Here is a 20438-nt window from a genome sequence, read left to right on the forward strand (position 1 = left end):
GTCGTGAGTGCTACAGTGGAGTCGGAGGCAGGGGGTTTGGTCCCAGGTGGGCACCTTTCCCAAATGCAGAAGTTGGAAGCTACCCTGGCAGGGCATGTGAGGATGCCAGAAGACAAGAGGCCCAATGGGACTTGGGTCATTCGCGCCAGTGGGTCATTAACTTTTGTGCCCATGACATCTTGGAGTACAAGAAGAAAAACAAAAATGCCCAAACAAAAGTCTGTTTGGCACCAGACAGACCTCTGCTGGGATCTAGACTCCAGCCTCCTGACAAGGTCTCTGACCAGGCCTTTGACCTTGGAATGAGAGAGAAGTTTCAGAAAGTCACTTTGGAATGAGAGATAGCTCTTATGAGTAACAATGTAACTGCCCTGGCACACAGTAGATGCCTCATGAACGGTATGAACGTTTCTTTTCTTTTTCTCTTCGCTTCCTTAAATTTGGATTGTCTTCTATGTAATTCTTACAAAAGTCCCAGGACATAGGCAGGAACAATTTTTTTTCGCTCATTTTTGAGATAGGAAAATGGGGTTCAGAGAAGTTTAATGATTTGCATGAGGCCCCAGGGACAGAGCTGCGTCTGGATTCCAGCAGTCTTGACAAGAGAGTAGAGCTGCTGCAGAATTAGATAAACTGGGTTTTAATCCTTTTGTGACCACTGCTAGTTGAGCGGCCTCTCTGAGCCTCAGTTTCTTCATCTATAAAGTGGGGATAATAAGAGTACCTACCCAAAGGGTTGTTTTGAAGACAAATGAGCTAATATGTAAAGTGCTTGGACTGGCAAATAGTAAGTGGTAGCTCTGATGGTCAAATGAACCATTAGGATCCTGGCCCGCTCTCTGGGGCTTGCTTTGAAACATTTTCTTGGGGCATTCTAGGGAATGGCCTTCAGAGCAGGGGTGTCCTGCTTATTAATGTGGGGAAAGGGAGTTAATCACTATCTAGCTGTGTCAAGTTGCTTCTCCCTGGTGGCGAGTGCCACGGGGCTGCGTGTGCACCCTATTAGAAGCCCTGGGTGGGGGGCGCTGGGGGACTCCCAGGAGCCAGGCACCCTCCTGCGTCCATTGGCTGACCCTGAGCTTGCTGTCAACCTCCCTCCCCCTGCGTGGCTCTGTCTGACTGCGGCTCTGAGAGAGTGGACTCTTTCTATTCAATTCGCTACTGACAGACATCAAAAATGGATTTATAGCCATGGTAACTGTCACCCAGGGGAACCGTGAGAAACAAGAATCTTTTCTTCCATTCACATCAAACAGAGCCAGTGCCCAGAGACCTTCGGGCCTGGCTCTCACTCTGGCCGGCCCTGGCTGGTCTCCTTGAGGAGGAAGTGTATGTCCTCTCCCATCCACCTCTCCCTCCTGGGGAGCCGTGGCTGACAGCTTGACCCAGCAGGCCTGGGGGCTGCAGACTGGGACTGGACTTCTTGCTTTTGAAAGCTCCCCTGAAGGCTGACTCCTCAGGTACGGAGTGGGAATCTCTGGAAAGTTTTTGTCAATTATATTCCAGAGGGGGGTTGAAATTGCTCAAAAAGGCCTGTGTTTGGTGGGAGTTTATAGTTTCTTTTCTTTTCTTTTTTTATATGACAGTATGTCACTCTGTTGCCTAGCCGGAACGCAGTGGTATGATCAGAGCTCACTGTAGCCTCAACCTCCCAGGCTCAAGCAATCCTCTCACCTCAGCTTCCTGAGTAGCTGGGTCTGCAGGTCTGCGCCACTATGCCTGACTAATTTTTTTTTTCAATTTATTTTTAAAATTTTTGTTTAATAGAGACAGGGTTTCACCATATTGGCCAGGCTGGTCTCGAACTCCTGACCTCGTGATTCACCCACCTCGGCCTCTCAAAGTGCTGGGATTACAGGCATGAGCCACTGTGCCCAGCTCCATAATTTTGAAATTTTTTGTAGAGATGGGGTCTCCTTATGGGGTCTCCCAGACTGTTCTGGGACTCCCAGGCTCAAGAGATCCTCCTACCTCGGCCTCCCAAAGTGCTGGCATTACGAGTATGGGTCACCATACTCAGCTGTATAGTTTCTAGAGAAAGGACTGATGAGGGTGTGGGGGGATCCTCAATCAGGTTTCTTGAGGTGGGAAGACACGTTCTCTTGCTCTGACCCATGAGGCTGGTTTTGTGTCTTCTCTGAGGTATTATTTCCCAACTAGTTTTTCTTCCTTTTTCGCTTCTGACGACTTTTCTGAAGGGCAGCAATGAGGATAATCCTGTGCCATCTGTGGGGAGAGAGCCACCTTGCCTAGCTTGGACACCTTTCTTGAGATCTGACTTTTCTTGATGGTTCTGAGAAGTAAAATATTATTTAAATTGAATGATAAATGTTTAATTTGACTGTGCTCAAGTTCTGGGCTAGTTGCTTTGGAAACTTTGAAACAGATTAGAGCAGAGTTTTGCAGAGTTTTGTAATGTGTGTTCTTGAAAACTCTGATCTTAAGAGATATTTTATGAACAAACAGGTTTATATGGTCATATAGATTTGGAAATTGCTTCATATTCTACCTTTTATTGGAACATCATAATACACAGTGTATATTAAAGGCCCTGAGATGAGGGATAGGTAAGAAATGAGTTCAGTATTATTTATTTATTTATATTTCATTTTTTGAGACGAAGTCTCACTCCATTGCCCAAGCTGGAGCGCAGTGGCGTGATCTCAGCTCACTGCAACCTCTGCCTCCTAGGCTCAAGTGATTCTCCTGCCTCAGACTCCCAAGTAACTGGGATTACAGGCACATGCCACCACGCCCAGCTAATTATTTTGTATTTTAGTAGAGATGGGGTTTCACCATGTTGCCTAGAGTGATTTTGCTCTTTTGTCACCAGACTCCTGAGCTCAGGCCATCCGCCTGCCTCGGCCTCCCCAAGTGCTGGATTACAGGCGTGATCCACTGCGCCCACCAGTATTATTTATTTAGACTAGTCAAGTGCAGTGGTGAGAAGAGGGGAAAGAGTGGAACGAGGAGTTTATGTGTCACTGACTGTTATAACTGAGAGAACTCGCCACCTTCAGACCCAGCCTCAGCATTACTGAAGCCCATGTTTCCCGAACTTCCCCTACCATAGAACCTTACCATATTTCTTTTTTTTTTTTTTTTTTTTTTTTTTTTTGGGACGGGGTTTCGCTTTTTTTACCCAGGCTGGAGTGCAATGGCGTGATCTCGGCTCACTGCAACCTCCGCCTCCTGGGTTCAGGCAATTCTCCTGCCTCAGCCTCCTGAGTAGCTGGGATTACAGGCACGCGCCACCATGCCCAGCTAATGTTTTGTAGTTTTAGTAGAGACGGGGTTTCACTGTGTTGACCAGGATGGTCTTGATCTCTTGACCTCGTGATCCACCTGCCTCGGCCTCCCAAAGTGCTAGGATTACAGGCTTGAGCCACCGCGCCTGGCCCTAACCTTACCATATTTCTTTCCACAGTCTTCATTTGTTCCACAAAACACACTTGGAGAATGGCTGGGCTGGAGATTCCCACTGGCCCTGAGGGAGGTCTGGCCAAAGGCATGATTCCAGACTATAGCTGGAATAGAACATAGGCACCACCTGGCAGGCAGGGGACTGTGTCTTACATGTCCTCCGTATTCTGGGGTCCCTGAGCTAGAAAGGTTCTTGGTGGGGCTGGGAGATTGGGGTGGAAAGAGCCTGCTGTCTATGAAACGTCCTGGAAGGTTGCTGCTGTCTGGCTTTTTGAACACCTCTATGAATGGAAAGCCTTTTGTTAGAGCCACTTGTTAAGAACTCTGTCCTCCTACACTTCTGTGAATTACTATACAAGCCACAGGGCCAAGTTCAATCCCGCGTGGCTGGTTGTCCCACCACTGATGGAATGGAGCCCTCGTGCTTGCCTCTGAGTCCTCTTTATGTCTTCACTGTTGCTCACGTGATGTGGTCTAGAGTCCTGCCCCATCACGCCCTCTTTCCTCTGTATGGGCTGTGATTGGCTGACATCCCTCCCACAGGGTGACGAGGAGAACAGATTTCAACACAGATTTGGCGTTTTCCTTCTGTGCTTGGAGCAACAGCTCCCCCAGGCTCTGATCCAGATGCCCGTCCTCACCTGCTTGCCTTCTTCCTTGGATAGCCACTCTATGGTTCCCTCTTTTATCACCGCCTTTCTGTTTGAAGTACTTTCCTTAGTGTCTGTCTCTTCCCTCTCTCTCTCTCTCTCTCATTCTTTTTCTCTCTCTCTTCTTTCTTTCTTTGTCACAGTCTCACTTTGTTACCTAGGCTGCAGTACAGTGGTGTGATCATGGCTCACTGCAGCCTCAAACTCCTGGGCTCAAGCAATCCTCCTACCTCAGCCTCCCAAGTAGTTGGGACCAACAGTGTGCCTCACCACATCCAGCTAATTTAAAAAAAAAAATGTTTTTTTTTTTTTTAAGAGACCAGAGTCTTGCTATGTTTCCCAGGCTGGTCTCAAACTCCTGGCCTCAAGTTATCATCCCGCCTCAGCCTCCCCGTGCTAGGATTACAGGAATGAGCCACTACGACTAGCCTGCCCTTAGCCATTCCTTTTGGGTGGATCTGATGGTGACAGATTCTCTTAGTTTTCATTACCTAACAATGTCTTGATTTCATCTATATTTTTGAAAAATATAGAATCCTGGGTTTATAGGTTTTTTTTTTCTTTCAACATTGGAAAAATCTGCCATTCTCTTGGTTGTCCATGCCTTCTGATGAGAAATCCATTCTCACTTGTGTTATGTTTCTCTATAGGCAATGGGATGTTTAGCTGCTTTCAAGACTTTCTCTTTGCCTTTAGTTTTCTGAACTTTGATTATGATATATCTTTTTTTTTTTTTTTTTTAGAGTCTTTCTCTGTCACCCAGGCTGGAGTGCAGTGGCACAATCTCGGCTCACTGCAATCTCTGTCTCCCGGGTTCAAGCAATTCTCCTGCCTCAGCCTCCCGAGTAGCTGGGACTACAGGTGTGCACCACCACGCCCAGCTAATTTTTTTGTATTTTTAGTAGAGACAGAGTTTCACCATGTTGGTCAGGATGGTCTTGATCTCTTGACCTCGTGATCCACCCGCCTCAGCCTCCTAAAGGGCTGGGATTATAGGTGTGAGCCACCATACCCAACCTGTATTTTTTAGTTCTAAAACTTCCAGTTGTTTTCCTTTGTGCTTTGTGTATCTTTGCTGAGACTTTTTATTTTTTTCAACGTGTTTTAAGCATGTTCATAATTGCAAATTGAAGCATTTTTGTGACTGTTTAAAAATCCATGTTAGATAATCCTCCAGTCCGCAGCATCTTGGCGCTGCATCATTGATTGCCTCTTCTCATTCATTTTACCTGTTCTTGGTAGGATGAGTGGTTTTCAGTTGTCTCCCGGACATTTTGGGTATCGTGTTGGGAGATTCTAGATCCCCTTCTGTCTTCTTTTTTTATAGGGTGTTTCCCCTGTTTAGGTGTAGCACACAGATCTAGGTGGAATTAGATGTTGAGTTCACCATCGGGCCTTGCTGATGCCATCTCAGCAAAAGCAGGACGTTGCCTCAGATCCCTATGCCTGTCCTCATTGCTGATGGAGGGTAGAGAATTTCAGCTCCCCACTGGGCTCCGCTGGTGGAGGCTTTTTAGAAAAATGATAATATACATATAGGAATATGTACATATTATAAGTATGTGAGACATACGCTTGATTAATTTTTATAAACTGGAAGTGTGGGAGCATTTTACACATTGTCTTTTTTTTGTGGGGGGAGACAGAATTTCGCTTTTGTTGCCCAGGCCAGAGTGCAATGGCATGATCTCGGCTCACTGAAACCTCCGCCTCCCAGGTTCGAGTGATTCTTCTGCCTCAGCCTCTGGAGGAGCTGGGATTACAGGTGCCTGGCACTACCCCCGGCTAACTTTTTGTATTTTTAGTAGAAATGGGGTTTCACCCTGTTAGCCAAGCTGGTCTGGAACTCCTGACCTCACGTGATCCACCTGCCTCAGCCTCCCAAGTGAGCAACCACGACTGGCACATTTTCATATTTCTTATTTCTTTGCATGTTCTTATAAAAATATATCAAATTCTTTTTTGCTGTTAGCTTCCAGAGTTATTTATTCACCTGTTAACTCCTCCCCTCCCCTGGCCCTCCATCTCTCGCACTTTCCTATGGCTGTGGGGCAGTGAGCTGCTCTTCTCTGACATGACCTTTTCTGGAAAGGGGAGAAAGGAGGGAGAGGCACACCCCATGTGAGGCGAGGGGTTGGCTTCTCTTGGGAGAAGCCCTGAAGGGCAGCCGGGGCCACAAGCAGCATAACCGGAAGGACTTGTCACCCCCTGTCACACCACTGAATTCCCATGTGACTCCATCATCTGTAAGAAGAGGGGCATGACCGGGTCCTGTCTCTGATCCTGTGCTTAGGTTGCATATATTATTCTAGAGTTTCCTAGGAACTTCCCAGGGAACGCACCAGCCCAGCGGCAGGTGCTGGTCGGGAGGGGCCTGTTCAGTGTCCTTGGCAGGGTCTGAGCACCCCCACCCAGACTGTGGTACCAACAGGGCTTTCCAGGCTCTCTGGGCTGGGGCTGGCCTTGAAGAGGGTGGGGCAGTGGTATTTTGGGAGATGAGTCAGCGCAGAGTCAGTCTGGAGGCAGTGTCAGCTTGCCTCCATTGTCTGCTTCACTGCCTGGGAGCTTGTGGCCTGTGAAGGGAGGGGGGCTTCCATCCCTTCTCCTCAGCCCAAGCCAGGGCCCAGGACACAGGGCATCAGGGCTCCAAGGGACCAGGAGGTCACCCAGTGTCTGATCACAAATGACAGTTTGGAAGCCCAAGGAGGGCAGGGACTTATTGGAGGGCACACAGTAATGGTGACAAAGTCAGGACTGGAACCAACTCTCTCTCCCCTTTGCCTGGGCCTTGGCCATGCCATATGCCAACCATCCTTAGCCTGGGGACGCCTTACAAGGGGTGGGCCCCAGAGGCAGAGATGAAGTGGCGTCTAAGCATTCCACCTCCTAGGATCCCTACGAGGTTCCCTCATGCCACATGCTCCCTGGGATCTGACCTCCAGCTGGGCCTGGGATGGTCCTGGATTATAACGGGGCAACACCAGCACAGGAGGTCAGAGCTCCCCCTACCTGTTCCCAGCCATACAATGCATGGGGCTCAGACTCTGGTCTGCAGCTTGGACCTCAGGTCTGGTCCTGGGAGAAGTGGTGAACGTTGCAGGGGAGGGTTTCTTATTCTGCCCGCTGTCTCCTCTCCCACGTGCAGGCAGGTTGATGTCGTTCTCTCAACCCCTGTGTTGAATGTCTGTTATGGGCCCTGGCTGGTGCTAGAGACATAAGGCATGAATCCTGCCCCCAGGGAGTTCACAGTCCAGGTCTGTGTGTCTGACTGGTGGGCTGGGACAGAGCGAGCAGTTACAGTCAGCGGATGAGCGGTGCTGTGATGGGGAAATGCTGGCCCTAGAAAGGCAGAGGAGAGGCACCTCTTTTAGTCCTAGAGAGTCAGCAAGGGCTCCCCTAAAGGGGGTGGTAGTTGGTAAGGGAGATAGGTATAAGGATTTGTCTTTGTTTTGAGATGAAGTCTCAGGCTGGGTGAGGTGGCTCACACCTGTAATGCCAGCACTTTGGAAGGCTGAGGTGGGCAGATCACGAGGTCAGGAGCTTGAGACCATCCTGGCTAATACGGTGAAACCCTGACTCTACTAAAAATACAAAAAATTAGCCAGGCTTAGTGGCATGTGCCTGTAGTCCCAGCTACTTGGGAGGCTGATGCAGGAGAATCGCTTGAACCTGGGAGGTAGAGGTTGTGGTGAGCCAACATTGTGGCACTGCACTCCAGCCTGGTTGACAGAGCAAGACTCTGTCTCAAAATAAAAAAAAGCAAAAAGAGATGAGTTATCTCTGTCACCCAGGCTGGAGTGCAGTGGCACAATCTTGACTCATTGCAACCTCTGCCTTCTGGGCTCAAGCGATTCTCCTGCCTCAGCCTCATGAGTAGCTGAGATTCCAGCCATGCACCATCATGCCCAGCTAATTTTTGTATTTTTGGTAGAGACGGGGTTTCACTATGTTGGCCAGGCTGGTCTTGAACTCCTGACCTCAGGTAATCCGCCCACTTTGGCCTCCAAAAGTGCTGGGCTTACAGGAGTGAGCCACCATGTCCAGCCAGAGATAGGTGTAAGTAAGGGGTCGGAAGGGATATGGGAAAGGCTTTTGGGGTAGAGGGAACAGCATGCGCAAAGGCCAGGAGAGAGGAGGAGCATGACAGCTGCACCCCAGAGCAGGGGAGGAGAAGACCCCTCAGTGAAGTCCCTGCTAATAGCCCAGCTCTGTGATCGGGAGACTATCCGGACACAGGCTGTCCAGGTCATTTGCAAAGGGAGATGTGATTAGGATACCTAGTCCTTCATGGTGCTAGACATAGAAACAGGTTTGTTCACTTACAAATCAACAAGGGCCAAGAGGACTCCTGGTGACATTTTTTACTGAGGGAACAGGACCAGAATTTAGTAGTCTTCCACTAACCAAATTCATCAGCACAGAAAGTTATAGAATGTTGGTCTCTGAAATCTGGAGCGGCTTTCTGGGGTTGGTGGGGGCGATCCCCTGTGGATGTGGAGGGGGCTACTTACTTGATTCTTTCAAGAGCCCTCCTCCCGGCCTGTGAGTCTGTATCATGAGCAGGTTTAATGCATCCACATCAAGTGTTTGTTGATCAGTTCTGGGGTGGGCCAGGCCAGTGTGAGCACACCCAGGAGAGTTGGGAGATGACTGGGAGCACTGGGCACTGGAGGAGACAGGCGACACCTGGCTTCCTTCGTAGCTGTTGACCCTCTTCCAAGGGTCTGGCTGCCCTTCCTCCAGGGGTCGATCCAGGCTTTTCGAGGTTGAGGCTTAAACAATTTGGGGGCTTCTTTAAGAAAGAAAACAAAATTAAGTATGAATATATTAATTTTGTTTTCATTCTTAAAATATATATATTAAATATATATTTAATATATTCTATATAATATATACTATATATTCATATATTCTATATTATGTAAGAAATACTTAATATATAAAAACATATTATTTATATAATATACATATTTATAGACATAATATATATTTTTATATATTAAATATATATTTCTTATATATATAAAGGGGATTTTTATATATTAAATATGTATTTCTTATAAATATAAATATATATAATATATATAAGAAAACAAAATTAAGTATGAATATATAGATGAAGATATATATTTTATATATATATTTTATATATATATATATTTTTTATATATATATATATATGTATTTTTTTTTTTTAAGGTGGAGTCTTGCTCTGTCACCCAGGCTGGAGTGCAGTAGTGCGATCTTGGCTCACTGCATCCTCTGCCTCCTGGGTTCCAGTGATTCTCCTGCCTCAGCCTCCAGGGTACCTGGGATTATAGGTGCACGCCACCATACCTGGCTAACAGTTGTATTTTTAGTAGAGATGGGATTTCACCATGTTGGCCAGGTTGGTCTCGAACTCCTGACCTCAAGTGATCTGCCTGCCTCAGCCTCCCAAAGTGTTGGGATTACAGGCGTGAGCCACTGCGCCCAGCTGAAAATATTTTTCTAGAATGAGAAAAGAAGTCACAACAAATGACTGAGTCCTGGGATTCATGTCCCTTTCTAAGATCTCTTCAGTGGAGTTCCAGAGAGCTTCTAGGTGGCAGCCTGGCTCCCCTCCCCACCTGGAGCGCCCCCTATCCTTCCGGGCAGCTCCTGGCTGCCCCTGAGGCCCGGGACTCAGGTTGTGTTTGCCTCAGTGATTTCCACACATGTTGCTCACCTGGCCTGCTCCTTACCTCAGGGGTTTCATGTGGATGTCACACCTCACTGCCCCTGGGTTCACTCTCTGTCCATGGTCACAGTGAGGATGAGTGTGTGCTCTATGCCTGGGGGGCACACTGAGGGTCACTGGAGCCACCCCAGGGAGGGAGAACCAAGACAGAGAATTTGTTTCTTGCCTAAGATGTCATTGCTGGGATCAGAGTCCAGTCTGGAATCCAGGGGCTTCAGAGCTCTGCTTCTCTCTTTTTTTTTTTTTTGAGATGTAGTCTCGGTCTGTTGCCCAGGCTGGAGTGCAGTGGCAAGATCTTAGGTTACTGCAATCTCTGTCTCCTGGGTTCAAGCGATTCTCCTGCCTCAGCCTCCTGAGTAGCTGGGACTATAGGCGTGTGCCACCATACCCAGCTAATTTTTGTATTTTTAGTAGAGAGAGGGTTTCACCATGTTGTCCAGGCTGGTCTCAATCTCTTGACCTTGTGATCTGCCTGCCCCCGGCCTCCCAAAGTGCTGGGATTATAGGCGTGAGCCACTGTGCCTGGCCAGAGCCCTGGTTCTTAAGGGCTGTGCTATCAATACAGCTCTCATTGCTATCGATGCAGCCTGCCTGTGCTCCCTTATTGCAGGCAACACAGAAATGAGCAGGGCGTTACCTGCTGGGACCCCTCTCCATCACTCAGCTCCCGAGGACGGGCTGTGCTGCCTCCTGTGTCCCTAGCACTTGGCACAGAGCATGGCCGCCCCACCTCGGGAGTGTGCATTGCTTGGCCATCCAGTGGAGGCAGAGTGTGAAGAACCCAGGAGCTGAAAGAGGATGCAGTGGGGCCTGATTGGAGGGGCTTGGCGGCCATGGTGCTGAGTCTGGCCCTTACTCCAAGGACAGCAGGAGCCATGAGGGGTGTCCAGCAGGGCACGACCATTGGATCTGTGTTCTAGAAGCTCTGACTCAAGCTGTGACGTGAGGATGGCTTTTGGGGGAGCTGTGCATACACTGTCCCCCTGCAGAGCTGAGGGATACCAAAACCTGCCTTATCACGTCCCCGCCCTGGGTTCCCATAGTGACTCGCTGTCACTCACAAGCTGTGTGGCTTGGGGCCAGGGCTTACCTTGCCAGGCCTCTCTTTCCCCGCCTGTAACCTCTTGGGCATCTTCATCCCTGTCTCCTGGGGGAATCCATGCAGACACCGTTCCTGGTTTGGAAGAAGTGTGTCTCTGCTGCAGGGAGTTCAGGAGTTCCATTGACCTCTGGCTTGGGGCCAGCACCTGCCCCAGGGGGATCTTGTTCTCAGTCACAGTTGACTGGCCCTCCTTGCTCCTTCCTTGCTCCCTACTGGCCGTCTCAGGGAAGAGGAGAGAGTCCCAGGAAGAAGCTACCTCTGTACAGGCATTTCAGCGGGCCTCGAGGAGGTGTAGCTAGCCTCCCACCAGCCCTCCCTGCGTGTTGCACACACCTGCCGATTCCTCTATATGGAATATGGGGAGGAGCTGCCTGGGAAAATTCATAGTGTCTTTGGGCGAGTGGCTGTTTGCAAGCCTGCATACAAATGGTGTCCTTGGCTCCCACTCTGTGCCCCCAGATGGTGAGGGCTAGAAGGGGGTAGTGTGAGGAGTGGGACTGGCTGTCATTCCAGGGAGAGGATGCCAGCCTGGGATTTCTGCCCAAGAGTCTGGGCTCAGTGAGGAAGCACACATGGGCTGCTTGGATCCCATTTTCCAAAAGTGAAGGTGGAGAAATCTGCTTGGGAGGAAGGCCACAGGCTTCCTGCTCTGCAAGGATTTCTGGGGAAGCGATGGAGAGCCTACCAAGTGCTAGACAAAACTACAGCTGTTACATGCACCTTTGAAACCCTATCAAGTCAGTACTATTGTTGTACCCATTTTATAGATGAGGAAGCTGAGGTCAAGAAAGGTAAAGTTTTGACCAGAGCGCACAGAGCTGGAAGTAGCCAGATCAGGATTCAAACCCAGCTCTGCCTGCTGCCAAGGCCTGGATGCTCCCTCTGCCCTTCTGCCTCCAGAAGAGCTACTAAGCAGAAGCAGATTGAGCCCAGAGGCCGTAAGCAAAACCAGGGGTTCCACCGCCAGCAACATGCCTGCGCCAAGCCTGCTGTGCACTTCCTGGCTGCAGCCACTGGGCAGGGGGGCCCAGTGCGCTCTCTTTCTGTGGTGTCCATGACCCCAGAGGACAGATTGGCCACTTGGGAGTGCCTGTGCTTGGGTGAGCCACAGAGGCAATGAGACCAAGGGGAAAAGTCTCCTGGGTCTGTCTCTCCCCCACGCAGGGAGCCGTGCGCTCCTTCGGAGAGTGGTTGCTATGCAGCCTTGTTTACTCAAGGAGAACTTTGCTGAGAGCTGGAGCGCGCCAGCAGCGGGGCTCGCAGCCATCCAGCACCTGCCCGGACAGGAGGCTGCGGCCCAGGACTTAGTGGCTTGGAGGGACCAGGGTGGGCCAGCCTGGGGTGGCCCCATCCTTGCCTCCCTGGGCCCGTGAGCATCAACGTCTCTACAGAGACCAAGGACCCTGGATTCCTCCAGTGACAGGGGTTTGGCCTCTGGACAGAGAGGTGAGAGGTGATAGGTCCACTGAGCCGCCTGTTGTGGGGAGGTGAATGGGAGGGCGGATCAAGACCCCTGAAGTCCTTGGAGGGAGGGACAAGGACCCGAACTGGAGCAAGCACAAAGGTACAGTGAAAGAAAAGGCATCCTGCCGTGACATGGAGGCTGTGTGACGGTGGGAAGGTCCCTGACCTGCTCTGGGCCTTCATGTGGCGGCTCTAAGGGAGGAGGTGGGACTCACTGCTCTCTGAGCGCTGGGAGCCAAGGAAGGAGGGGGCTGGCCTGGGCTGGCCCTTCCCTGAGTCATGGCCTCTGAGTGCAGAACCCTCACAGGGCAACGGCTCCCTGGGGTGCTGCGGGCGATGGTGCTGGAAGGGGTGGGGGCATGCTGTGGGGATGGCACCATGCTTGGGGGTGCTGGGGCACCCCATGAGAGCATAGGCCTTGGAGGGACTCTGCTCTGGGTTTGAATTCTAACACCCCTCTTTCTGGCTGTGTGGACTTTCGCTCTTTGCCTCGGTGAGCCTCAGGTCTCATGTGTGAGGAGGGGTTTAAGAAAAGCCTCTCATGGTGCCGCCTGCGAGCATGGGGACAGCCAGGAGGGCAGCAGCACGTTAGCCCGTGCGCGGAAGGGAAGTTACCGCCGTTGATGCTGTTGTCATGGTGGAGACTGGCATGTTTCTTTCTGGAGCACATTTCAGTGTCCTGAAACTAAGATTTTCTAGTCACTTCTCCAGGGCAAGTGCCGGTGCTGGCAGAGGACCTCAGAGGCTGCCGTGTCCCCAGGAGTGCAGGGAGGGTAGGGACAGAGTCCCTGCTCTGTCAGAGCATCACTGAGGCTGGCCGCAGGGCATTCGTCCCTGGCCCCGGGAAGTGGTGTAAGGGGCCTGTAATCGCCTCTGTCCTGAGCCAGGCAGTTCCTCGCCCTTCGCACCAATGCCCTGCAGGAGATGGCCCTGCCATCTTCTAGCCACAGGCTGGCTGGCTCCCAGGACTGGCTCAGTTTCAGCCCACGGAGCTAGAGACTAGCAGATTATAGGAACATAGCTGGGGCAAGGGATGGGGAGAAGTTCACCTGAGCTCTGGAGAGGTCTGCTCTGAGGGCAGCACCTCCTCCGCTGACCCCGTAGCCCACTCCGAGGCACCAGACTCTGCTCACCAGCACGGACGCTGGAAGTTTATTATTGCAGACGGAAGAATGCAGAAAATGCATGCGCAGTGTGAGGGATGATTATAAGGTGAATGTCCATTTAGCTACTGCCCAGGTCAAGAAATAGTCACACTGGCTGCTTCCCAGAAACCACCCCCACGGGCCTGTCCTCGTCACAGCTGCTTCCTTTCCCTTAGGGTTAACCATGCTCTGAATTTTTCCTTGCTTTTCTTTCAAGTTTTCCATCTATGTCTGCATTTCTATTTTAATTTAATTTCCCTTCATTTTTTGAGACAGGGTTTCACCCTGTCCCCCAGGTGGGAGTGCAGTGGCGTGATCTCAGCTCACTGCAACCTCTGCCTTCTAGGCTCAAGTATTCCTTCTACCTCAGCTTCCCAAGTAGCTGGGTCTCCAGGTGTACACCACCATGCCCAGCTAACCCTTATTTATTTATTTTTTTTACACAGAGTCTCGCTCTCTTGCCCAGGCTGGAGTGCAGCGGTGTGATCTTGGCTCACTGCAACCTCTGCCTCCTGGGTTCAAGCAATTCTCTGCCTCAGCCTACCAAGTAGCTGGGATTACAGGTGCCCACCATCACTTCTGACTAATTTTTGTGTTTTTAGTAGAGATGGTGTTTCAGCATCTTGGCCAGGCTGATCTTGAATTCCTGACCTCGTGATCCACCTGCCTTGACCTCCCAAAGTGCTGGAATTATAAAAGACTACACAGAGTATGAGCCTACTTCTATAAAGTTCAAAGGAAGACAGAATTACACTGAGTGTTTAGAAATGCATACATGGGCTGGGCATGGTGGCTCACACCTGTAATTCCAGCACTTTGGGAGGCCAAGGCAGGAGGATCCCCTGAGCCTGGAATTCAAGACCTGGCTGAGCCTGGCCGGAACAGAGTAGGGTCATACTCTGTGTAGTCTTTTGGGTCTCACTTCTTTCATTAAACATTACACTGTGACATCGTCCATAGTGTTGAGTGGGGCGGTTGTTTGTTTCATTGCCCTGTAATATCCCATATTGTGGGCCATTGGGAAGGGACAGGGCTGGGGTCTGAAGTCTTCTGAGCTTCTTGCAGGGAGGTCTTTGCCAAGAGTCGTTTACTGGGTTGTGACAGACATTCAGATGCTAGAGTCATGTCAATACATCTTTTCTGAGACTTTGGACAGATGCTTTCTTGCTTCCTGGTCCCTTCAGACCCTCCACGTACATGTGTGTATTCACAGTCTACAGTTTGAAGATTCAAGCCCCAGTTACTGGGCAGGAATCCTCAACTGATCAGCCAAACTGTGCAGAAGGCATTCCTGGGGCAGTGGACCAAGCCATTTTTCATTCGAGACTCCAGGACTATGATCAAGTGCTAGGATAACTCTTACCTCAATGGCGGGGATCTCAGGGTGGGCAGAAGACTTCCAAGCCCCAGCCAATGGCTGTGTGATTTCAGGCAGGATTGATGCAGCAGCATCCAACCCCTCCAAAAACCTTAGTCCTTGGAATCACACTGCGTTTTCTCTGACCAGGCATGGCCATGGCAAGGTGACCATTTTGGGGAGGCCTGGATGGGAAGCTGGAGAAGGAAGATTTCCTCCCAGTCCAGTTGAATGCCTTGCCACCTGGCAGCCAGTGTGATGCCTACAGGGGTATGGGCCCTGGGATAGGCATTGGCTCCTGATGGCCTTGTGTATGTGTTATAGACTGAATGTATGTGACCCCACAAATGCAAACGTTAAAGCCTAAACCCTCATGTGTTGGTATTAGGAGGTGGGGCCTTCAGGAGGTAACCAGATTTAGATGAGGTCATGAGCTCTCATAATGGGATTAGTGCCCTTAGACGAAGGGACCAGAAAGCTTGCTCTCTCTCGCTGCCGGGTGAGGCCGCGTGAGGACAAAGGGAAGACAGCCACCTGCCATCCAGGAAGTGAGTCCTCACCAGGAACAGAATTAGCCGGCACGTTGACTTCCCGGCCTCCAGAACTAAATTTCTGTTTTTGTTTTTGTTTTTGTTTTTGCCGGGGGAGTTTTGCTCTTGTTGCCTAGGCTGGAGTGCAATGGCATGATCTTGGTTCACTGCAACCTCTGCCTCCTGAGTTTAAGCGATTCTCCTTCTTCAGCCTCCCGAATAGCTGGGATTACAGGCACGCACCACCATGCCTGGCTAATTTTGTATTTTTAGTAGAGATGGGTTTCTCCATTTTGATCAGGCTGGTCTTGAACTCCTGACCTCAGGTGATCTGCCTGCCTCAGCCTCCCAAAGTGCTGGGATTATAGGTGTGAGCCACTGCGCCCTGCTAAATTTTTGTTGTTGAGGCCACCTATTCTATGGTATTTTGTTCTAGCAGCCTGAGCAGGCTAAGACAGTAAGTCACACGGCCTCTGTGGGCCTCAGATTAACTCCCTATTTACAAGGAAGGAGACTAGCTGACCTCCAAGGTCTCTTCCAGCTTAAAATGTAGCGACAGGAGAAAGGCACAGGAAAGTCTGTTAAATTGCTAGCCTGAGTTCTGATTCATCTCTAATTCACGTTTGTACCACACGATACACAAAGGTGGGGGAAGGTTCAGAAGATTTTGAATTTTGTAAATTGACATATAAGTTACATATCCTTTGCTAGGACTACAGTTCATTCATATGGTTCCTTTTGTGAGTTAGAAAAAGATGTCTCTTTCTCAAGACACTTTTCTTCTATTCATCAGAAAGAGACTGTATTGAGTGTATAATTATGTACACTGATTGTCTAAAACAACATTGCCAGGACTTTGGAAAAGATGTAGTGTGAGGCCCACGCCTATAATCCCAGCACTTTGGGAGGCTGAGGTGGGTGGATCATTGAGGTCAGGAGTTCGAGGCAAGCCTGGCCAACAAGGCGAAACCCCATTTCTACTAGTAATAAAAATAATAATAATTAGCTGGACGTGGTAGCACACGCCTGTAGTCCCAGCTACTTGGGAAGCTGAGGCAGGAGAATTGCTTGAACCTGGGAGGTGGAGGTTGCGGTGAGCCAAGATCATGCCACTTCACTGTAGCCTGGCTGACAGAGTGAAACTGTGTCTCAAAAAAAAAAAAAAAAAGATGTAGTGTGAGCATGAGTGGTGTCTCCTTAATTAGGATGCCCTTGTGCAGTGCCCAACCTAGGCAAATAAACATGGCAGTCCTGCTTGTCACCTACCTAATTGTTTTTCAAAACAGCCTAAATAAAACTTTCTCTCACCCTAGGCTTTCCCATATCGTTTAGATCATTAATTGTCACATCAGAATTTCCTGGGGTTGGGAGGGGCTGTTTCAAACGCTATGGCCCACCCACCCCAACCCAAGACACCCCACTGAGCTGCTATTACAGATGGATGGCCACATTTCCTCAGCTGTATTGGGCACAAAAAGTTGGGGAGTGCTGCTTTGAGTTTCTCACCACTTCCTCTGCCCCATCCTGGGAGGTCATTAGATGCAGGTGTGAACTGCCTCCTGAACAGACTGGTCCATTAAGAAAAGTTCTTCCCAGCAAGGTGGTGCCTGACCCCTGTTCTGAGTGTCCTGCCCCAGCCTGCCCACTGCTTCCTGCTCACCCTTGACAGCTCAGGAAATGGAAAGACTGCCCATTACACAAGGTGGCACCTCCGTGTTGCTGTCCGGCCTCAGCCAGGCCTCTGTAGCTTCTTGCTCCAAAGACTTTTTTTTTTTTGGAATGGAGTTTCGGTCTCGTTGCCCAGGCTGGAGTGCAATGGCAAGATCTCAGCTCACTGCACCCTCCATCTGCGGGTTCAAGTGATTCTCCTGCCTCAGCCTCCTGAGTAGCTGGGATAACAGGCATGCATCACCATGCCCGGCTAATTTTGTATTTTGAGTAGAGACGAGGTTTCTCCATGTTGGTCAGGCTGGTCTTGAACTCCCAGCCTCAGGTGAGCTGCCCGCCTTGGCCTCCCAAAGTGCTGGGATTATAGCCGTGAGCCACCGTGCCGGCTCCAAAGACTTTCAAAATGGACATTTCCCCTCTTCCTGAACATCTGAACAGAGCAAAACAGTTACTAAACAGCCAATACTATTAATAGTCACTGTGGATTAAGCCCTTGGGCCCAATCAGTCTATTAAATGTTTCTCATATTTGGAATATTCTCAATAACCTTGGAGATAGATATTATTTCCATTTTACATTTAAATGGAGACGTTAAATGGAGACTCAGAAAACTTTAATCATCTGTCTGAGGTCACACAGCTAGTAGGTGATGGAATTGAACCCAAGTCTGTTGACTCCTGAATGCATGCCCTGAAATATTACCTTCTACCACCTCCATGAGCAGAAACCACTAGCCTCAACTCTTCCACTTAGTAGCTCTGTGGCCTCAACCTAGTTACTTAACCCCTCAGAGCCTCAGTCATCTTATCTATAAAATGAGGATGAAAAAATGTACTTTCTTTCTCTATTTCCAAAACTCAATGACATAATATTTGGAAGCATGTAGTACATTGCCTGAGTATGTAGCAAAATGGAACTAAGAAATGTTCATTCCTTCACTGAGTTTCTTCTCAACAAGACTGTCTGGAAGATATGTTTTAGTTTTGAATTCGTTCATTCAGTCACACTGCAGCTACTGTGTTATTGCCATGAGCCTGGAGCTGTTTGTCCCTTTGTCTGTGTTCTGTGGAATTGCTGGCTGGCTGCACCTCATATTGTCTGAGAACACAGTGGTTGCAGGAGTATTAGGAATAGTAGAGGAGACGCCTTCTGCAGCAGTGGCGGTAGCCCTGGAGCTGGTGTAGGCGCCCAGCTGTGGTGCCGCTGTTCTCATCTGGGAACAGCCTTCCTGCTGGCCCCCACATGCCAATCACAGCTGGAGTCAGGGGCTTGAGTAGTTGGGGGAGGACCTTGGATGCCCCCGCAGGGGGTCAGGTGGGTATGGACATCAGTCTTCCAGTTGGGGATGAAGTGGCTCTTGGGACCACCAGCTCTAGGAGTGGCCGAGTTGAGGGTTGTTGTGGAAGCCAGCCCTGCCCCAAGCTAATAAAGATGGACACGCAGGTGGAGCCATCCAAAGCTCCTCGCAGCTTGTCTGCGGCTCCAGAGAGGGAGGTCTGGGCTCCACTTGGAAGTTCCAGTCATCAGATGGCAACTGAAATCACGGGGGTAGGTGCTGCCTGTAGGAAGCCCTCCTAATAAAGATGGAGGCTTCTGGAAGAGGAAAGGAAAGGAATGGTTTGGTTCTTCTACAGGCAGAATGTGCCCCTGGGGCAGCTCAGGACTTCACACTCCCCTGAGTCCAGCTCTCACGTGCAGCAGTCTCTCCTCCCTCTTCACCGCCAATATCAAGGGCACTCTATGTGTCCTTTCCCTTTTCCTGACCTCTCCCTCTGGAGGACCCTTTGCTCTTCCTCCAGTACCCAAGGGCTGGCGCTCCCATCTGGCCCAGCCTGTGCCCTTCTCCCTCGGCTGTGAACGCTGGGCTCCTGCTCCATCAGCTCCCCTCCCTCCCTCATGTCTTCAGCCTTTTCCTTCTGGCTCTTTCTTCTCCTGTGAACATGCTCTAGAATCTCCTACCCTGAAAAATACAGAGAACAAACAAATAAACAGCACAACTTCATCCACCCTCATTGTCCTCCAGCGACTCCCCAGTCCTTGCCTTTCTCATCCCAGTTCTCCAGCATTGTTTGGACCCACTGTCTCTATTTCACCTGCCACCCATGGCTCAGACCACAGTCATTTTCTGCGACACCCTCACAGTCCCATGGGCCAGACATTGCTCTCACTAAGCTCCCGATGATTCCCTAATGGTCACATCCAGTTGGCTGAGCTGACGCTTCTAGCACTATCTGCTCATCTGGCTCTGCTGGTGCCAGCTCCCCTCGCCTCCCTGGCTGTCCTTGCTCAGACTCCCTTAGGCCTCTCCTTCTCTGCCCATCTCTGCTCAGTGCTGCTGTTCCTGGGCTGTTCCTTAGCTCCGGGAACTCCATTGTGGCCAGGTATTTTTATTTATTTATTAATTTTTTGAGCTAGAGTCTAGCTCTGTTGCCCAGGCTAGAGTGCAGTGGTGTAATCTCTTGGCTCACTGCAACCTCCGCCTCCCAGGTTCAAGAGGTTCTCCTCCCTCAGCCTCTTGAGTAGCTAGGATTATAGACATGTGGCACCACGCCCAGCTAATTTTTGTATTTTTTGGTAGAAACGGGGTTTCACCATGTTGACCAGGCTGGTCTTGAACTCCTGACCTTAAGTGACCTGCCCGCCTCGGCCTCCCAAAGTGCTGGGGTTATAGGCATGAACCACCGCACTGGGCCTGCTTTTCATATTTTATTGAATGCAATATTGAAGTGAGATAGGCATTATCCTGTTTTTATTTTTTTTGATGGGGTCTCACTCTGTCACCCAGACTGGAGTACAGTGGCACAATCTCAGCTCACTGCAGCCTTGAACTCCTGTGCTCAAGGGATCCTCCTGCCTCAGTCCCCCAAGTAACTTGGACTACAGACACATGCCACCACGCCCGACTAATTTTTGCATTTTTGTAGAGTTGAGGTTTTACTATGTTGCCTAGGCTGGTCTTGAACTTAAGCAATCTGTCACCCTTGGCCTCCCAAAGTGCCAAGATTACAGCATGATTTCCATTTTGCAGTTAAAAGAGTTGGGGCTCAGAGAGTTTAGCAATGTGCCTTCAGTCACACAGCTTGCAGATGCTGGATTTTAATCTTATTCCCCTTCATATCCTAGTACCTATGCCGTGTTTGAATGAGTGAGTGAATCTCAGATTCTCAGTGATGGCCTGAACTCTGGAGGTCAGTCTCATAAGTCAGTCACCTGACAACATCCAGAGTCCTCTCTGGAGGTCTCTGGGATGGGCTGCCTCCCCTGGGGGAGCAGAGGTGGGTGGAGGGTGAGCTGTGTGTAAGTGGTGGTGAGTGGAGGCCGGGTAGCTGTTCCTTATCCTCAGGGAGACAGTACAGGATACAGGAAGGCATGTTCCGCCT

The 20438-nt window shown here is 50.0% G+C and overlaps 1 protein-coding gene and 1 long non-coding RNA gene across 6 annotated transcripts in view; one reads left to right on the plus strand and one right to left on the minus strand.

Moving 5' to 3' along the window:
- Window positions 1–1084: 1084 nt before the first annotated feature.
- TOGARAM2 (TOG array regulator of axonemal microtubules 2) overlaps window positions 1085–20438 on the plus strand; it is a 76011-nt gene continuing 56657 nt past the window's right edge. For 2 of the 5 annotated variants that reach the window (XM_032239186.1, XM_032239190.1), the window contains exon 1: window positions 12043–12340. The gene's annotated coding sequence lies outside the window, so the exon portion shown is untranslated. Of the gene's footprint in view, window positions 1461–12038; window positions 12341–20438 lie in introns of those variants that run through there. The other 3 variants (XM_032239187.1, XM_032239191.1, XM_032239189.1) reach the window with 3 other exon arrangements.
- LOC116524104 lies at window positions 8417–11348 on the minus strand. The gene is made up of 2 exons (XR_004257178.1): window positions 10883–11348; window positions 8417–8865 (listed from the first exon to the last, which is right to left on the minus strand). It is a non-coding gene; the product is annotated as an uncharacterized LOC116524104 (long non-coding RNA).

This window comes from Sapajus apella, unplaced genomic scaffold (assembly GCF_009761245.1).
Source record: "Sapajus apella isolate SASKATOON/1434 unplaced genomic scaffold, GSC_monkey_1.0 scaffold44, whole genome shotgun sequence".
Taxonomy (NCBI): domain Eukaryota; kingdom Metazoa; phylum Chordata; class Mammalia; order Primates; family Cebidae; genus Sapajus; species Sapajus apella.